Source organism: Malania oleifera, chromosome 8 (assembly GCF_029873635.1).
Source record: "Malania oleifera isolate guangnan ecotype guangnan chromosome 8, ASM2987363v1, whole genome shotgun sequence".
Lineage (NCBI taxonomy): Eukaryota > Viridiplantae > Streptophyta > Magnoliopsida > Santalales > Ximeniaceae > Malania > Malania oleifera.
The window spans coordinates 48390774-48409688 of NC_080424.1; positions in this window are offsets into that span (position 1 = coordinate 48390774).

Sequence of the window (18915 nt, forward strand, 5' to 3'; positions counted from 1 at the left end):
ATTATTGCATATAGCAAACATAAAGGTGAATTTCTAGCCCAAAATGAATGGAATGTCGACGAAAGACATAAGAAGGAATTTGTTAATTGGTTTGGGAGCTGTGTAAGTAATAAATACTGCCTGAGTATGAAGCAATGTACATTGTCAATGTTGATGGTTTACTTTTCTAAACTCCTTTTTATTTAATAGATGAAAGTCATTTATTACAATAAAGAACCAATGGCAAGTAAAGATTTGTGTGCATTGGCATGTGGCCCTGAACAATGAGTAAACCGCTACAGCGGTTGCAATGTCAACGAGTTACGATTTCATACAAAGTCCCATTAGCTGAATAGAAGAACCCAAAATTTTGGGATTGCAATGCTAGGCACATAAGGAGATGAAGAAATTGACTACTTTAGTGTATTGGATGACATTATAGAGCTTAACTATAAAGCCAATAGACTAGTCCACCTGTTCAAGTGTACCTAATGAGACATTGGCAATTAAAGGATTGGGATAAACATGGATGCCCACTTTACGAGTGTCACTTTTAGCAAGACGTGGTATCAAAATGACCCTTTTGTGCTAGCGACACAAGCAGAACAAGTGTTTTACCTTAAAGGCACAAAATTGAAGGGTGAATGGCATGTGGCCCAAAAGATTTCTCCTCGAAGTTTGTATGCTCTTACAAAAGTTGCATATGGGGAGAAGAGTGCCAATGATGATGCATTCCAAGAAGATGAGCCATCTATTAGTGCAGCAGCACAATCTGCTTTCAATGTTGTTGAAGAAGGAACCGATCCTATACCAATCGGTGCCATGACATAACACGTAGGGACTGCTAACATTACAATTAAACCTTCTGTAGACGTTCACTTCATCGATGATGAGGAAATTGATGGAGAAGATAAAATAGGGGTCGAGTATTGTAGTGAAGAGGAAGACACTTTACAAAGTGAGGATGATATTGATCTCGACAAAGTATGGGGGGTAAGCATGTTATGTTTGTCACTATGTATCTAACATGAGTAAATAATTAAAAATATATTTATTATGCATCCATCTAATATTCGTACTTTTTATATTTACTTGTCAAATATTTTGCAGACATGATACTAGGAGGTCGTTGTGGCCAACTTCCTTACAGGCTCTCTACTACATCGCTTGAGGATGATCCGACATTATCAAGATTGGCAGAGCCCATTGGTCCTGATGCAGCACCATCATTGTCTAAGCCATCAGCACCTCGGCTAAACATGGATACCTCAGCTCGGGATGACACGCAGGGTGAGTTGCCCACTATGATGAGCAGTGTTGGTAAGGTTACAATTAATTTATATTAATGCAAACTTTTGATTTTTATTCACGTGTATGATTAAAATATAGTTGTTAATTTAACTTTTTTTTCGTCATCGATATCCACAGCCAGGTTAGGTTGTGGTATAGCAAAGAACACGACACTTAAGAAGCACCTGCAGAGGATGAGGCAGCGCATTAGGATCGATATTCCTCTAGGCTTCACTGCCCCACGTGACGATTGGTGTCCAGCATGGACGCAAGAGCTCAGCATTATATGCCGACAATATGCTCAAGTCACCGCCTTCAGCTGGCTGCAAGTAATTGAGGTGCAGCACATGGTTCTTTACATGCACATCTTGGTAAGTAATCCCAAACCTTTAATACCTTTGCAGGAGGAGTTCAACATGGATATTCTCCACGTGGACCATGTGAAAAAGGCGGTAGACATCCAATTGTGCAATAAATTTAAGACCTATCATGCAAAAATGCGCGAACATTTTCATGCAATGGGAGATCAAGCAAAAACCCACCCGTACGATAAAATATCCTAAGAAGATTGGGAGGTGGTGTGTCGCCATTTCCGCGATCCACACTATCAGGTAATGTGTTTGTATTATAATAACTACTTTAAGCTTTGATGTGGCTAATAGAAATCATTACATTATTTTATAGGCTATATGTAAAAAAAATGCTGTGAACCGCGGCAAACTCCCTACGACGCATTACGGTGGGTCGAAGTTATTCGTAAATCATCGAAGGGTAATTGCTATATATTAGACTATTGGACCATTCCTTGAATTAATAGTAATGATGTTTTATATAATAATATAGTGTGATCCCGAGATGGGCACAGAGGAGCCACTACCAGATCTTTATCAGAGGACACAAAGCGTTCGGGGGAGTGGTGCGACGGTGCGCAGGGCAAACATGTAAGTCAAAGTGAATTAATAATTTCTAAATTTATTCAAAACATCGAAGTTGTATTCTTATTTTTCATTTTCATGATTGAAAATAGGCGATGATGGTCGAGCTGAGGGATGCACCTATTGCAGAGGGGAGCCAACAAATGACGGATTACCAGATAACGGCTCAGGTGCTTAGGGAGCAAGTGGGGGGCAAGGTGAAAGGTCTGGGAAGTGGATACATTGCCCCAACAGCATCTTTGATGGGTGTGGCAGCTCGTGCTGAGATAGAATGAGTGCGCTGAGACACCGAGTCTCAGTTTGACGAGATGATTCAGTGGATGCATACTATGAAAATGGAGAACCAACAATTGAGAGACATGGTGTCTAACATTTAGATGGAGAACAAGAGTTTGAAAGACATGATGTCTAACATCTCGATGGAGCACCAGAAATTGAAAGACAAGGTCTCCACCGTTGAAGCCATGCTCGCCACAATTCTGAGCAAGCAAGCGTAGTTCAAAGAAATGAAGCGTCGATCTCGACCAGATGATGCAGGCGGCTCCTCTCATTAGAAGGTATGTAAAAAGTAATTTCAATATTATGCTGGTAGTTCTGCTGCTTGTTTAGTTGTGCTACTTGATTGCATGCACAGTCTAGAATGCCTCGTGCATGGCGGATGCAGTGAATGTGAATTGCATGCTGGTAGTGGATATAGGTTCTTGTGTGCCTTGAAATGAATAATAAATTGCTCATTTGAACCTATTAGGTACAAGTTTTATGGGAAAATGCCAATTTACAAACGACATGCTACTGAAATTTCGGTAGATTTTTTACCCAAATTAAAACCTTTTACAAAGATGATTATGTTAAAATAAATGATAAAATATTTTTTAAAGAATGAGTGAAAACTAATTGAATATTAAATTTCATCCTAACATAATCATCGAATAGTTAGAGGAGCTTAACTCCATATAGTGAAGCCAGGTCCATAAACCTTAGAGATAATTTCTTGGAGTTCATTTTTGTTTTCCTTTTTGAAACTATATTTATTTGTTTGGAGATACTGGAACTATATTGATTGTGCTGTTACGACTTGGTTTATCTTTTCTACAATATCATATATACATAGACAGACCCTATGTTGTGTACTACTGCTGCTGGCTTAGCTAAACCTAAGAAGGATTTTTGTGATTTGTAAGTTTGGGAAATGTTCTATTTACGGACGGCATGCTGCTGAAAATTTGTTAAATTCCAAACGCTTTCTTAACCTCCTCCCAAATAAATCTTCTGAACACTATAACTTAGCAACTTATGGACATTAAAACCCATTAAAGAATTACAACTCGAAACCTCCTATATATTGAAAACTTTTCTAGTCAAACTCAAGTTAGAATATTAAATCCTAAGGACCAAAGGCAAGCTAAAAAAATTTCCAACAAACTACAAAAGGCAATCTTAAAACCTTCTAAAAATCATCAGCAAAGTGTACATAAGAAACAAACTTCATTCCTGCCAAGCAACAAACCTTCCACAAGACCACAAACGTCACACCTAATTAGCACTCCAATTATGTATGTATGTATCTATGGATGCATGTATGTGTGTGTATATATTCTTATATATTCTTATATATTCTTTTTTATTTTTTTTCTACCACTTATATCTTTTAGGCATAAATTGAATTAGTTGATTAGGCATTTCGTTCCACTACCTAGTCCCTTCACCAAAAAGTGTTTAAAAAAATCACCCACTCGCCAGTCGCCACTTAAAAAAATCACCCTAGCCTCTAATTCCACAAACAGCTTCTTCTGAGCCTCAACCCTAGCCTCGACTCTCGCGAGCCTTCTCACCTTCACGAGAATTCCTTAAAAGCTGCAATAACCTCTCGCATCCCTCCTTCCTCCTCTTTTCCCTATAGCTCGTTACTTTATTATCCTCTCGTGAACGAATGATCGTCTCTTTAGCGTCTTTGTACTTTTTCTCCAAGCCTTCCAATTGATCTTCAAGCAAGGGTTTACTAAGCGCTAGCTCTCCATTCTGCTCTTCGATTATATATGCTCTTCTGGTGAAGTTCACTCACAAATGGTGAGCAGAATGGAGAGCTGGCGCTCACTAAGCCCTTGCTTGAAGATTAATTGGAAGACTTGGAGAAAAAGTACTAAGATGCTAAAGAGGCGAACATTCGTTTGCGAGAGGATAACAGAGTAACGAGCTATAGGGAAAAGAGGAGGAAGGGGGGATGCAAGAGGTTATTGCGGCCTTCAAGGAGTTCTCGTGAAGGTGAGAAGGAGGTTGTTGCTTATGTGAAGAATAAGCTGAACGATTCGGAGTTCTCGCAAAGGCAAGAGCCGAGGCGAGGGTTGAGGCTTCGAAGAAGCAGTTTGTGGAATTCGAGGCTAGAGTGATTTCTGCTTGGAAGAGGATATGACTTTGTTAATGAGGTTCAAGGTTAGTCGAATTGTGTTTTAATTTTTTCTTGGTAATATTTTCTTGATGGATGATATTATGTTATATGAATTGTATATTGAACTACTGGAATACATGCTTGTGTTGAATGCCAACTACATGGCTGATGCAGTATATTGTGAATTGCATGCTGGTAGTGGATTTAGGTTGTTGCATGCTTGAAATATTTTATTTTGTGAAAAAAATTATGTTTCAGGTATAGGTTTTACAGAAAAATATCCAATTTACAAACGGCATGCTGCCGAAATTTCATTAAAATTTTTCCAAAAGAAAAAAAAACCATGTACAAAGATAATTATGATATAATGAATGTTAAATTTTTTTTTTGAAAGGATAAATGAAAGTTAAATGAAAAGTCATTTGATTAAGCCCTAAATTTGCATCTATTAACATACACGACATATCATTTACTTTTAGCTATGGATAAGCATTATCATTTGCCCACCACTAGGGATATTCTATTTTGAGAACGAGTTTAAAGTGTTTACTTGCGTGGTTTGATACATGCCACATTCATTTCAGTTATTCATTTAGGGTTGAAAATTATTGTATGACGCACTCTCTATATTTTTCCTCTTGATTATACTGAGCATCAACTCTCCATTATGCTCTCCATTTGTATACTAATTTTTATTTAATGATTCTTAATTTGTAGGATTCGCGGCTGTTATAACATCAGCACGATTCCATGCATGCACTACAGTCATCGGATGCAACTGTTGATTATTTTTTTGTAATTTTTATTATTATTTGAACAAATGGAATTTCTGTATTTTAATTTGAATTTGTATAATGTATTTGTATTTGAATTTTGAATTTTTTGAAATTATTTTTGTTATCTGAATAGATGTTATTTCTTTATTTTAATTGAATTTGTATTTGAATTCGAAATTTTGAATAATTTATGAATTTTGAAGTAATTATGGTTTTTGGTTATGTATGTGAAAATGTAATTACATATTTTTACAAGAACTGATGATTAAAAAAATTAGTATTAAAAAAGCTTTTTAATTTTTTAATTATTAGTGAAGGATTAAAATTTGTCACTAATAGAAGGGTATTTGTGAAGGATTAAAATTCGCCACTAATAGTAGGATATCAGTGACGAATTACAAATTCATCACTAATGGTAGGATATCAGTGACGAATTACAAATTCATCACTAATAGTAGGCTATTAGTGACGAATTTAAGTCCTTCACTAATACTGTACTACTTGTCACACCCCGAACCCCGAAATGGGACTCAAGGGTGAAAATGTAACTAACTTGTCCCTGTATCTGATAAAACATCCAAAGATACAGTACAATGGATGAGGGTCCAACCCCGTGGGGTTCCCAGGCACTCTAAACACATCTAATCACAATCATAAATGCAGTGGAAAAAGGTCATTCTATAACAACATATACAGTACCATACTAGAGTCTATACAAGAGCAGAACATGGCTTTATCAAAACGTACAAACGGGTGCCCAAATACATCTCAAAATGGCAACCCACCAAAATACAGTCCTAGCACTTACCTAAGCGTTAAACGCAGTACACCGGCCACTATGCTCCCTACACCAGGACGCTAGTTTCGGTTACTCGAAGGACTTATAAAAATGTACGTATAGTAGGGGTGAGACACCTCTCAGTAAGGAAGAACATAGGTTTTATCGGTGTGTGACATTTGAGTGTTATTATGATACAACATACACGCAGTTGAATGCAATCTAGTACTAGTTCACACAGTGCATACATGCACACACACACATGATCAGCAATCCCAGTGTCGTCACACCCTTCGGCCCAAAGCCGGTCTGCGACAATTCGGCGTTGGCCCGTAGCCAACCCATGAAGCACGGCGCCATCGGCACATGGCTAGTCCTCGACTCCCATGGCATCGTACCGGCGCTAACTAGTGGATCCACACCCTTCGGCTTGATTTTCCGGAATAGGCTCACGCCCTCGGATATAGAGCCGGACACTCTTGCCTACGTGGTAGGCGATACACACACGCCCTCGAATATAGAGTCGGACACTCTCAGTACTTGGAATCATTTCGAAACCGCGTTCCTACTAGAATTTCAACATATCACACACATATGCATGCTTATAAAACCAAACAAACCACACCCATTTGGTAATCTAAATCATGGTTTTCCAAACAAATACAGTTTAAACAAGTCAAGGCACGGCCATCCCAATATCCCAGTATAAATCAACATATACCCTCGGTTTTCAACAAAACCAGGATGCAGCCCGTCGCCCCCTTTTCCCAAAACTGTAATAATGAAAAACCCATAGTTTTCCCCGTTAGATCCCCCCAAATGAGTAATCAAAACACACACAGGACTGTGGACCACAGTTCCACCGAGTCTGATTTCAAAAATAACCGTTATAAACACAGTTCCCCTTTCCTCATCCCCGAATAGCAAATCTTGAACTCCAAGGTCCCTAAATAATGAACCGAGTTCCAAAACCTACAAATCACAGTACAGAATATACTCACAAAACTGTTACCTATAAAACTACTGGATCAGAATTGAAAACCGAGTCTTACCTCGATTTTAGGCCAAAACCCAAAAATCTCCGAAATGAGATTCTGATCCATAGTAGTTGTAGAGAATACTTCCACGATCCTCGTGGTAACTTCAGATTTCTGATTCCATTAACGATCGGTGAAGAAATCTAGAGAGAGAGAGAGTAGGGAGAATTCTAGAGAGAGAGAGATAAGATTGAAGTTTTCTTAGTGAGGAAGTAAAGGAATTTCTATTTATAGCCCTTTGACCCGGCCCAATTCGTCAATGAAATGGTGTTCTCGTCGACAAATCTTCCACTGCCTTCGTCGACGAATCGGTGGCCTCCTTGATGAATCTGAGATCACTGATTTTTTCGAGACTCCTCGGCTTCTCCTTGTCGATGAGCTCTTGAATTTCGTCGACGAGAAGAACAAAGGCTTCGTTGATGAAATTTGGCTTCGTCGACGAGGCTTGCTCTGTTACCAAAATATCCCTCTTTTTAAATATTTAACCCATTTATCACGGTTCGAGTTCTTACACTACTAGTGATGAATTTGTAATTCGTCACTAATACCCTACTATTAGTGATGAATTTTAATCCTTCACTAATACTGACTATTAGTGACGAATTTGAGCAGAGCCAATGTAGAATTTATAGTGATGGTATTAGTGTTTTAGTGACGGTTATAATCCATCACTAGTACTGTATTATTAGTGACTAATAGTTAATAATAACATCAGATATAACAACTAATTTAAAACCGTCACTAATAAATATAAATTCATCACTAATAAATGAGCTAATAAACTTAGGGCTCAGTTTATCAAAAAATGTTAATTTACTAGGATGAGACAACGCTCAGTAAGAAAAAAAAAATGTTATTACTAGTGTGTGGCAGCTGAGTTTGCATAAATAATTTTTTTGATAAATAACTGAGTTGAGATACCATGTAAAATATAATACAGTGTAACTCACACCTGTATGGCTTAAAATACATCGGCAATATCTGAGTTTTCTATTTAATCATATTGCTAGTATTATAATGTATCAGTTGTTATTCTATAAATCTATATGTGTATATATAAATAATTGTGAAAACTACCTTGAAAATCTGTGTCATGATTTAACCCCTCATGACAGGGTTGTGCGCATAGGCGGGACTTAACTTTGGTTGGCCCACCAGATTAAGTCAGCTGATACTCTATCAATCCTTAGTTCGGTCTCACTGCAATCCCTTTGAAGGCTCGGTACTAACATCTACCTCATCAAACCGGCCACCTCTACCCAGAATACTGGGGAGCCTACAATCCCTCCAAGGCTTGATTGACAAAAATTCACACACTATCTGAGGTATGCGGTTGCACTCTGATCTAATATAGCTATGGTATCGTGCTTTGCTGACTGAATTTGACAAAAATAATTAATCTGACTGAAATAATTAATCTGACAAAAATATTTCATCAGGGTCTGATACTATATAATACTGATATATAATTATCTTTTTGTTTCATCATGATTCTAAAATAACCATAACACTGTAAAACTAGTTTGAAAATGCTGTAATATCTAATTGAAATAACTGTAACATCTGACTGAAAAATTTGTAATATCTAACTGAATAATCTGAGTGTTATGGTTTTGAAATTCTAGAAATCATGGTATTCTATAAATATTGTAAAATATCTATCTGTATAATATATGTCTGTAAAATATCTGTCCATAAAATATTTGTCTGTATAATATCTATCTGTATATACGCTGTAATTTATAATTTTGTAAAATTTGGTAAAACATATTTCTGTGCCAAAAATATTGTAAATCATGGTATTTTGAAAAAATGTATAAACTCTGCACTGAACAAATATCTACTTAAGTCACACAATTAAAAAAACTCATTTTCTGGAATCTATAAAATAGTATAATTGATACCCTGTATCTTAATAAACAAATACTATAATTTATTGATAAAATTTCTAAAATTCTTAGCATAGCATATTTCTCTTACCTGGCTAGCCAAACTCGCCTATTGATTCTAACTCACGCCCATGGCGTTCATAATTCCATAATCCTGAAATCACTCACATATATATTTTCTCATCAAATAATTGAATTCCCCAAAATAAATTTTCATACTCATATTTCCTGAATTATAAACTATTCATTATCTTACCTGAGTTCCTGAGAACACCCTCTAGGTTCCTTAACCTGCTTGCAGTAAAAGCCCCAAAATCCTGAATTCACAACACCCACATAAATCATCCCAAACTCCATTATAACAACATCTAATACTAAATCTGAGTTCAGTGCAAACCAAATAACTCTCATACAATCTATTTACCCTGATTTTTGGGATGGTTCCCAAACTTCTCAAATCAAACTTCTACTCCTGCTAAGTTGTAGAGAATCTCTCCAGGATCATCGTGGTAGCTTCCGATCATCGAACCAGGAAGAAACGAGACCGAAAATTTAGAGAGAAGGAGAGAGGATCCGAAATTCTAGAGAGAGAAAGGAGGAAATACAACCTCAAACATTATGTACCAGAGTACTAAACCACCATATTTATAGGAATATCGCCAACTAACAATATTTACAAAACTTAGAATACACAAAGCATTTTTATCTAATATTACATAAACACTTACTCTATACTATAATTTCTAACCCTGCCCCGTAGCTGGTTAAGTATAAATTAATTATAGGGTGAGACACTTCTTAGTAAGTATGGACTAGATTATTATCAGTGTGTGACTAAAATGAGCTTTAGTGTAGAAATAATTTGTTGACCTTATAGGTCACGCTCGGTTTTGATTATGACAAATACTCATTGTATCTAATGAGTGTTTGAAGTTTTGTGTAGGAACTAAGATTATTAAGATCAAGATGAGCACAAAGCAAGTAAAGTTTGAAGACCAATTATCGATCTTAATTGTAATATAACTCATTTGTGAAAATTGATCTGTAATAGTAAGTAGGGCTCTAGTTTGTAATAAGCTCACACACATCACATGTATGATTTATTACATAAGCTCAAACAAACCGTAAATGAGAAATGACCTTAGAAAGACCTTAGGGTTTTCAATTCGACACCAGACTTTTTTGGTGTCTTAATTTTAGACATAAATGACCCTAGGACACACACATTTGCACAAATGTTTGTTAGGCACTTGAATAAGGTTTGTATGTTTCGAAACGAGACCGAAATGCACACTTGGTGCACTTTTGGTCGACTGACGAAGGTAGTTCATTTTTCCCTGGTCGACCGAAACAGGCCTGGGTCAATTGTTGACCAAGGTCCTAGTCAACTGAACCAACGCAGTTCAAAACCCTCGGTCGACCGAAACCCTCTTTGGTCAACAGTTTGATAATCTGGTTAACCGAGCCATTTTTGTACATCAACTACTTGGTCGACTGAGGGTCCTCGGAAAAAATCGCAGCAGTCTGGTCAACCGAACCTGCCAGTTCAAATTGGCCTGGTAGACCAAACCTCGGTAAAATAGGAAAATCGCCTTTGGAAAGGCACTTTCGGTCGACTGACCATTTAGTTCAAAATCCTCCTGGTCGACCGAAACCTTTCTGGTCAACCGGACCTCTCAGGTTGCACCTCATTTTTTACCGCAGTTAATATTTTTAAACAGGGTTAAAATGTTTTAAACGCCATTAAACTTTTTCAATAATTCCTAATAGGTCCCCAACTGTCATATTTCCCCCCATGTCTATATATATGAGATCATTTGTGAAAATTAGGGGGCAATTAACTACTTTGATTATGGAAGAATTCTCTGAAAACCTAAAAGCCTATACTACTCATTTTTTAGCCTCGTTCACTCATGCTTATCTTTTATAGCCTACATCATTTGTAAGTGGATTGAGTGTTTGTTTCCATAGGTTTTCTCTCCTTGTCTTGCTTGGTTGATACGATTTTATTGAGAGAAAAACCTAAGTGCTCTTAGGGGACTTCGTTAATAAGTCTCTCCTAAGAAGACTTTCATTTGATCTTATGAGGTTGTATATTCATTGCAATATCTTGAGAAGATCATATAGTATTTTGGTTGCAAAATCCTTTCATAATCACTTTCAAATTTTTAGTGTGCTCTATACTGAAAAATATATTTGAAGAGATATTTGTTTGTGTGATAGTGATCTTTGGTGCAATATTCACTCACTCACATATTACTTGCTGAATACAAAGATTACACATATTTTGCAAACAAAGCATACAATTCATTTGATACTTGCATGCTTGAGACATCCTGCTGATTGAAATACTTGAGACTTGACATCTTTGTGTGAACTTATTGGCTGAATATATTGTCAAACAAAGATTGCTTGTTTGACACTCTCACGTTCGCATTACACTGATAGAAAATACCTTTGAGAGTTAAATTATCTAGACCACACTAAGCTTACATATTGAATCATATTGTGGTTTATGCTATTGCGCGTATTTGGGTACATATCTGCCTTACACGAAAGCACAATCACTGTACCATTTGACTATATACACATTTGTTGTATTTCCAGACACGGGCCTGAAGAGGGAGATTAGCCCTGGAATAGTCCCAGATTGACTTAGACCCGGTTAGGAAAGCTAGGTGCACCATCCTATTAAGGCATGTAGGTTGAGGTCAGCCCCGCTAATTGATCTGGTTAAGGTTGAGGTCAGCCCTGTGCTGTTTGTGCACATTGTTGCACTTTATATTTACCGCACGTGTATGTTATTATATGAATGATGCGCTTGATTTAAATTTCTGTATATTATACTTATCAGCGCATTTGGAACTGGATAGAAAGACGCTAGGTTGTTATTCTCAGTCGACATCTAGTTCAATCTAGGAAAAAAAGTCTAAAATTCCAATTCACCCCCCCTTTTGGGAATACACCTTTTCTAACATAATTTAATAATAATTTTAAATAAATATACTACACTAGAAAATGCATTTATAAACTTTGAAACACATATTTAAGTAAATACACGTACTTTTCTCCAAAACAACACATAAAGGCCTATTTAATGGTTGAAGTCACATAAATGGCCAAATATGTATAAGAGAACAACTTTTGGCTGATGCATGTCCTGTTTAACCCCCATGATCGGGTTGTGCAGTTCGAAGACTAGACGTAGCATTGGTTGGACAACCAAAGCTAAGTCAAAAGTTTACGTTTGTAAGATCAATTTGCCTACCACACCCTGGTTTGGAAATAGGTGGGTATAACTGTACTCAGGCTAAACTGATTATCCACCGCTAATACTTCCACAACAGTGTGACTGCACTGATATTCCTTTCTAGCTACGGTACCGAGCATCCACCACATCCAACCCATTAGGGTTCTCAAAACATATAATTACCATTTATGTAGTAAATGACCCACTCAAAAAATGAGTAGCTCGGAAGTTGTCCTAAGTATTTGAGTTCTGTCGTGTAATAATTAGCCCAAGGGCCAGATCGTCTCCTCAAGGAATGCAGTTCAATTCCAAAATTTATGTAATCCCAAAATAAATTAAGAAAAGAAAGGTTTAATGAACATGGTTCAAATTCAGTTTCCTAGGATTTTTGAGATTTTGTGACGAAATTTAAACTTTAACTAAAAATTTAACACGCATGAAATAACTGAATAAAAGCTAGACTCAATACCAGAATAACAAAAGAAATAAACCCTACAATCATTCAACTGAACAAAAACCAACTATGCAAAATAATAAAATTAAACTAAATAAAAATACCATATTTAATGTTGAGATCTAGAAAAATTAAACTCTCGCAAAAATACTGAATAAAAATGCGAACTTTATTAATAGAATGTCCAAAGAAGTTGTTTGAATCCTAAAAGAAGGTATTTAAATGAGATGAAGAGAAGCTAAATTAAACAGTCTCAAAAAAACTTAAAGCAACAATAATTAATTAAAGTAGGAAAAAAAAAAACAAATTAAAACTTGCTACTGTTAAAAAGGAATTAAACTTTAACAATACTTCATGAGAAAAATAAAAATAAAGCAAAGTTATAAGAGAGAGAAAGAGAGAGAGAGAGAGAGAGAGAGAGAGAGAGAGAGAGAGAGAGAGAGAGAGAGAGAGAGAGATGGAAGAAGGAGAGGCCGTGGGGATGTGTTTCGCACAGCAGCCTAGCTGCTTCTTTTCTTCTTTGCTACAAATCCTGCTGCTTCTGCTCTCCAAAGCTAAAAGGAAAAACCTACTTGCTGCCGCCCCCCACCCTTTACATTAAATACGAAATTCCAATTCAAAATCCCTTCTAAGCTGCTTCTTGCACACTCAAAGGCATCCGCATAGGCTGACCACCGCATGGTCACATCAAGCTCCTTTTCTCTTTTTTTTTTTTTTTTCTTTTCTTGTTTCTTCTTTTTTTGTTTCCTAGTGCACAAGCCCGATTTTGACCCAGTAAACGTTTGGATTAGGAAAAGGATATTTCAAAATAAATTCTAGATATCTTAGTAAGCTTTCCAATGCCACTTGAAGCACACCAATCCAATATCAGATGAGATAATTATGATTAAAATATTGAAATACATTCAGGCTGTCTCCTAACGAATTTTGGACTTGGATTGCTACCCACTTTTCATTGCATGAGATGGATTCATATGCATGGAGACCACATTGTCTTCTCACACACAAGCACACATGACTTCCAATTTGCATCAGCTCCACGAGAAGTGCATGACCTTTTCACGTGGCTCGGTTTCTCTCACGCACTGCCCATGCACATTTTAATTTTGGATTTAATTTCATAAAATTATCCTACAATAATAAAACACAATGCTCGTAAATTTTGCAGGAAACACGGTTGCATTTACCAAATGCAACAAGGCTTTAAATCCTTAGGTCGATCCTAGTGGATAAGTTGTAGTCTCGTGAAGGTTTCCAGGGCGACACCCACAAACACCAATTCTAATGAATATTAAATGAATGTACATGCAACACGAATATACCATTTCACATACATAAATAACACCATATTACACACAAGCTCATACACAATTCGTGCAATTATGAAGCAAGTTGTTGACCTTATAGGTCACACCCTGGTTTTGATAATGACAAACTCGATTGTATTTAATAAATATCCAGTTCATGTGCAGGTTTATACTAACATACATTCAAGGGCACGTGAAAGCTTGAAGACAATTTCATATTCCCAATTGTAATATCTCCAAGTGAATTTTGTCTGTAATAGTAATTAGGCTGTCTGTAATAGTAATTAGGGTACTGGTTTGTAATAAGCTCACACACATCACATGAATGATTTACTTTGTAAGCTCAAACCGAACCATCGAAAGACCTTAGAATGTACCTTCGGGCGACCGAAGGTCGACCGACACCGGACTTTTTCGGTGTCTTCAAAATTGGACCCCAAGAAGCCTTAGGACACACACATATGCACATATGTTTATTAGGCACTTAAAATTGATTGAGTTGGGTCAATTCGGGACCGAAATGCACACTTGGTGCACTTTCGGTCGACCGAGACAAACAGTTCAAATTGTCCCGGTCGACCGAAACCGGTCCGGGTCAACTATTTGACCCGGTCCCGGTCGACCGACCCCTTACAGGTCATTTGACCTCGGTCGACCGAACCACCTGGGAGTCAACTATTTGACCCCCCGGTCGACCGACCACTTTTTGTACTCCAACAACTCGGTCGACCGAAGCGCATCGGGAGAATTCCCAACAACTCGGTCGACCGAGCCGTGCAGTTCAAAAAGGCCTCGGTCGACCGAAACTCGGAGATTTCAAAATCGCCTTATCCCGGTCGACCGACCCCTTAGTTCAAAATGCCCTCAGTCGACCGAGCTACTTGAGTCCCGGTCGACCGAGCTACTTTTGGTCGACCGGACCTCTTGGGTTGCCTATTTTTTTACCGCGATAAAATTTTTTTTAAACAGGGTTAAATTCTCTTAAGTGTCATTAATCTTTTCTGAAAATTCCAAATAAGTCCCCAACGGTCAAAATTCTTGGTATGTCTATATATACTCCTTCATTTGGTGGATTAAGCACGGATTAGCAAATAAATTAAGAAAAATTTTCTCTCAAGCCGAATACTCATATTTGCCTCCTACTACTTACATTACTTTGAAAAACCTACTCAAGCTTACACTCTTCATCTATCCAAATCATTTGTAAGTGTATTGAGTCTCTTATTTTTGGTTAGCTCTTCATATTGCTGTGTATTTGAATCGATTTTTGAGAGCATAACCTAAGCTTTCTTAGGAGGCTTTGCCAATAAGCCTGCCCTAAGAAAGACTCTTTGTGACATCCCAAGTATTGCACTCTAGTTGCAATATCTTAGGAAGTCCATTTTTGTTTGGAGATTGCAAAAATACTTTCAAACATATTTGAATATCTTGTGGTGTTCATATTGATATATTTGGGAAAGGATATTCGTGTGTGTGTGATATATAAATCTTTGTGGTATTGTTTGTACAAATTTTATAAATATATATCATTTACCGAAAACAAAGATTATCTACCTTGCAATACAAGCACATACGCATTCTATTGATTGATAATATTGAGGCTTGCTTGGTATTCTGTGTGAACACTCTTGACTAAATATTTTGAAGTGCACAGATTACTATTGACACTCTCACGTACGTGTTACACTGATAGAAAACATAGTTGAAAGGTTGACATATTTAGACCACACAGAGCTTACATTTTAAATCACTTGTGGTGTTTGTGTTTGTGCGCATTTGTGGTACATATCTGCTTTACTTGAAAGCACAATTGTATTGTACCTTTGATTGTATATCTGAGAGATTCCAGGCGTGGCCTGAGGGGGCGGTAATCCAGCCCGGTAAGGATTGGTGTTAAGGTTGAGGTCAGCCTTGTGGTAATTTGACCTGATTTGTATAGGTGACGCTCCACCCGTTTAAATGAGCAAGGTATTGTGATAATCCTTGTGCTGGTTAGCCAAGGCGGGGACGTAGGCGGTTGGCCGAACCTCGATAACATATCCGCGTGTCATCTTCTCTTTACTGCTTTCTGATACTTGTGTAATTGTTTAAACTGCTTCATCTGATCTCTGGCACATTTACATCATTTGCACTAGATTGACCCTAGGCTTGTGAACATACTGCTGCTAGGAGGAATACTCAGAAGGTAAAATTTAAAAATACCAATTCACCCCCCCTCTTGGGATCACGGTAAAGCTAACACAAGTCATTCATATAAATTTCATCATTATATAGCCGTTAAGAACGGTATACTCACATAAAGTCAACTAGCAGTTCAATTCAGAGTTAATGTAGCCATATAAATTCAAGTATAAATAGGCGAAATCTTGAGGCATGTGTAATGTGCATGACTCGTTACACCCAAGATATCCATGGAGACCTACAGAATCATCGTTTTGACTTGGCCTAATCGGTATACCCTCAAAAACATTCAAAAAGGATGGGTTCACTTGTTATATGTGAGGAGGAGTGTCATGATCAAACATCCACATATTGTAAAGAACAACGCTAAATGTATGGAGTGGACTAGTCTGAAAAGGATGTAGCCTATTTGTGAGGTGTCGGGTCCTTCACCCTAGCATCTTCTCACCTACTCACTATATCCAACCAAGACCACCTTAGATTAACTTATTCACAAACTAGGCATGGATACATCTGAGGCATTAGGCGGTTGAAGAGTTTTCAAATATGGAGAACATGTGTCGTGTCCTTGACTTTTTTGTTGTAGTTGTGTGGAGCAGGTATTTATCTTTCACCCCATTCTATGCGTTTCTATTTATTTTTATTTCTTATGCTTATTTTTTAATTTCTTCCTTTTCATGGTCAATTAGGACAATCATTACACTTCTTTTGTTGTCTTCATAGAACCTATGTGAATTAAGCTCGAACAGTAGTTCATGAACTAAGTTTATTTCTAGGGGTGGCTTAGCCTTCACATCTTGAGTAGGCTACAAGACGTAGGTTTCTATCTCCCCACTAGATCTCACCTCTAGGCTAGTAAGTAAAAAACCGAGACTAGTGAACAAAGGGTATCCAAAAAAAAAAAAAGAGAAGGGAAAGTTGAGTTTTATGAACTCTGAGCTGACGTCAAAAACTCAAAAGAATGATAAATGGCTCAACAGTACCTCACAAGGTGTCATAGTCACCACAATTGCTCTCTCAATACTCACAAGGACCCTTATATGCTACAAGTCACGTGAACGTGTATTTTCAGCCTCATGAGATACCATGTAAATACAAAAGTTTATATAACAAGATTAACACGAATGAATTACTAGTCAACCTACATAGAGTTACAATTCCTAAATTGGCCATATAAAGAGAAACTACACATAAAGAACCCACTATACAGCTTAAGTGTGTAACTCTTAGGTTATATGCAAGTATGTAAAGGGTATAAGTCAGTGTTAGTCAAGGCTTAATTATCCATATGTAAAATTAATTTTTTTCCCAATGTATTTTCTCATCCCCCCCAGCTAAAGTGAAACATTGTCCTTAATATGAAAACATAGGGAAAATAAAAATGATATGCACAGAAAAGTAGAGCGTATATGGGTGGAGAAGTAAGGGAAAATAAAAGCTGAAACAAAAGAAAAAATACCTGAAAATTAACTAAAAATAAAATAAGGTAAAACAAAATGAAAAAGAAAGGAAAATAAATACATCATAGTCTGTCTAGCGGAGGCTCTAGAGGAATTTCATTTGGTGGGTGTAGATCAATAAATTGAACCGGCGAGTCTCCAAATTTGAGTCACCACGATGAATTAGTCTTGTTATCTACGCAAAAGTTAGCCTCAAATAAATCAATACGTTCTATGGTATTAGACAAAACATGTCTTAGTTTTAACAAGAAAGGATCTTTATTCAGTATATTTTCCAGGAAATTCACTTCTTTAAGAACTAATCTTTGAGGCAAAGTTGTCAGAGTAGTTTTCTTTGGTTCTTTAGAAACATCAACATTAAAATTTTTACTTGGTTCCTTAAAAATTAAACATTTACCATTCTTCTCACCCTCTTCATCGAGTGTACCTATCACCATACCACTGTGGGGATTTGCTTCGGCATTGCACTCTTTGACATTTACTACATTAGGGAATGATGGTTCCATGACTACCAATCTCTAAGGATAAGGTTTCACGACATTGCATTCCTTGACATTTAGTCTCGACCTCCTTATTAACTGACTTCTTCGCTTCTAGGCTCGCTTCTTCTAATTTTTATTTGACTTCATCTGTCTCAATCGTAACTTCAGGTGTCGGGACAACTGCTTGTCTACCGATGAGTATCTAAGGTTGGGAAACATCTTTTCCACTTCTTGAAGTAATAACGGTCTCTGCTGTCTTAAGAGAAACATTATGTATTTGTTGCTGTTGGTGCTGGTATTCTTGAGAATTAAGAAGAGGTTCTACCAAAAATTCCCCTTTTTCTAAGATATTCAACTGTGTGCTTATCTCATTAATGGTGTCCCGCAATTCATTCATGGTCCGAATATTAATCTGCATAAATTCCTTAAGTTTATTAGCCATTTGCGCCATGCTATCCTCAAAAGACGTTGTCGGTGGAACATGAGCTTCGTTAGATTGAAATCCTGGAAGTGCGTAGCTCTGATAGATTTGCTGTGGCAGATACTGATGCGGAGGAGTGTCTCGATAATACGTTGGCTCATATTTACCTCCACCACTGATTGCGTTGATAGGTTGTATTGTCATTGGTTCCTGATCGTATCATGTATTCCATTTGTTGACCCTATGGTCATACCCGGTTTTGATAATGACAAATACTTTTGGTATTTGAT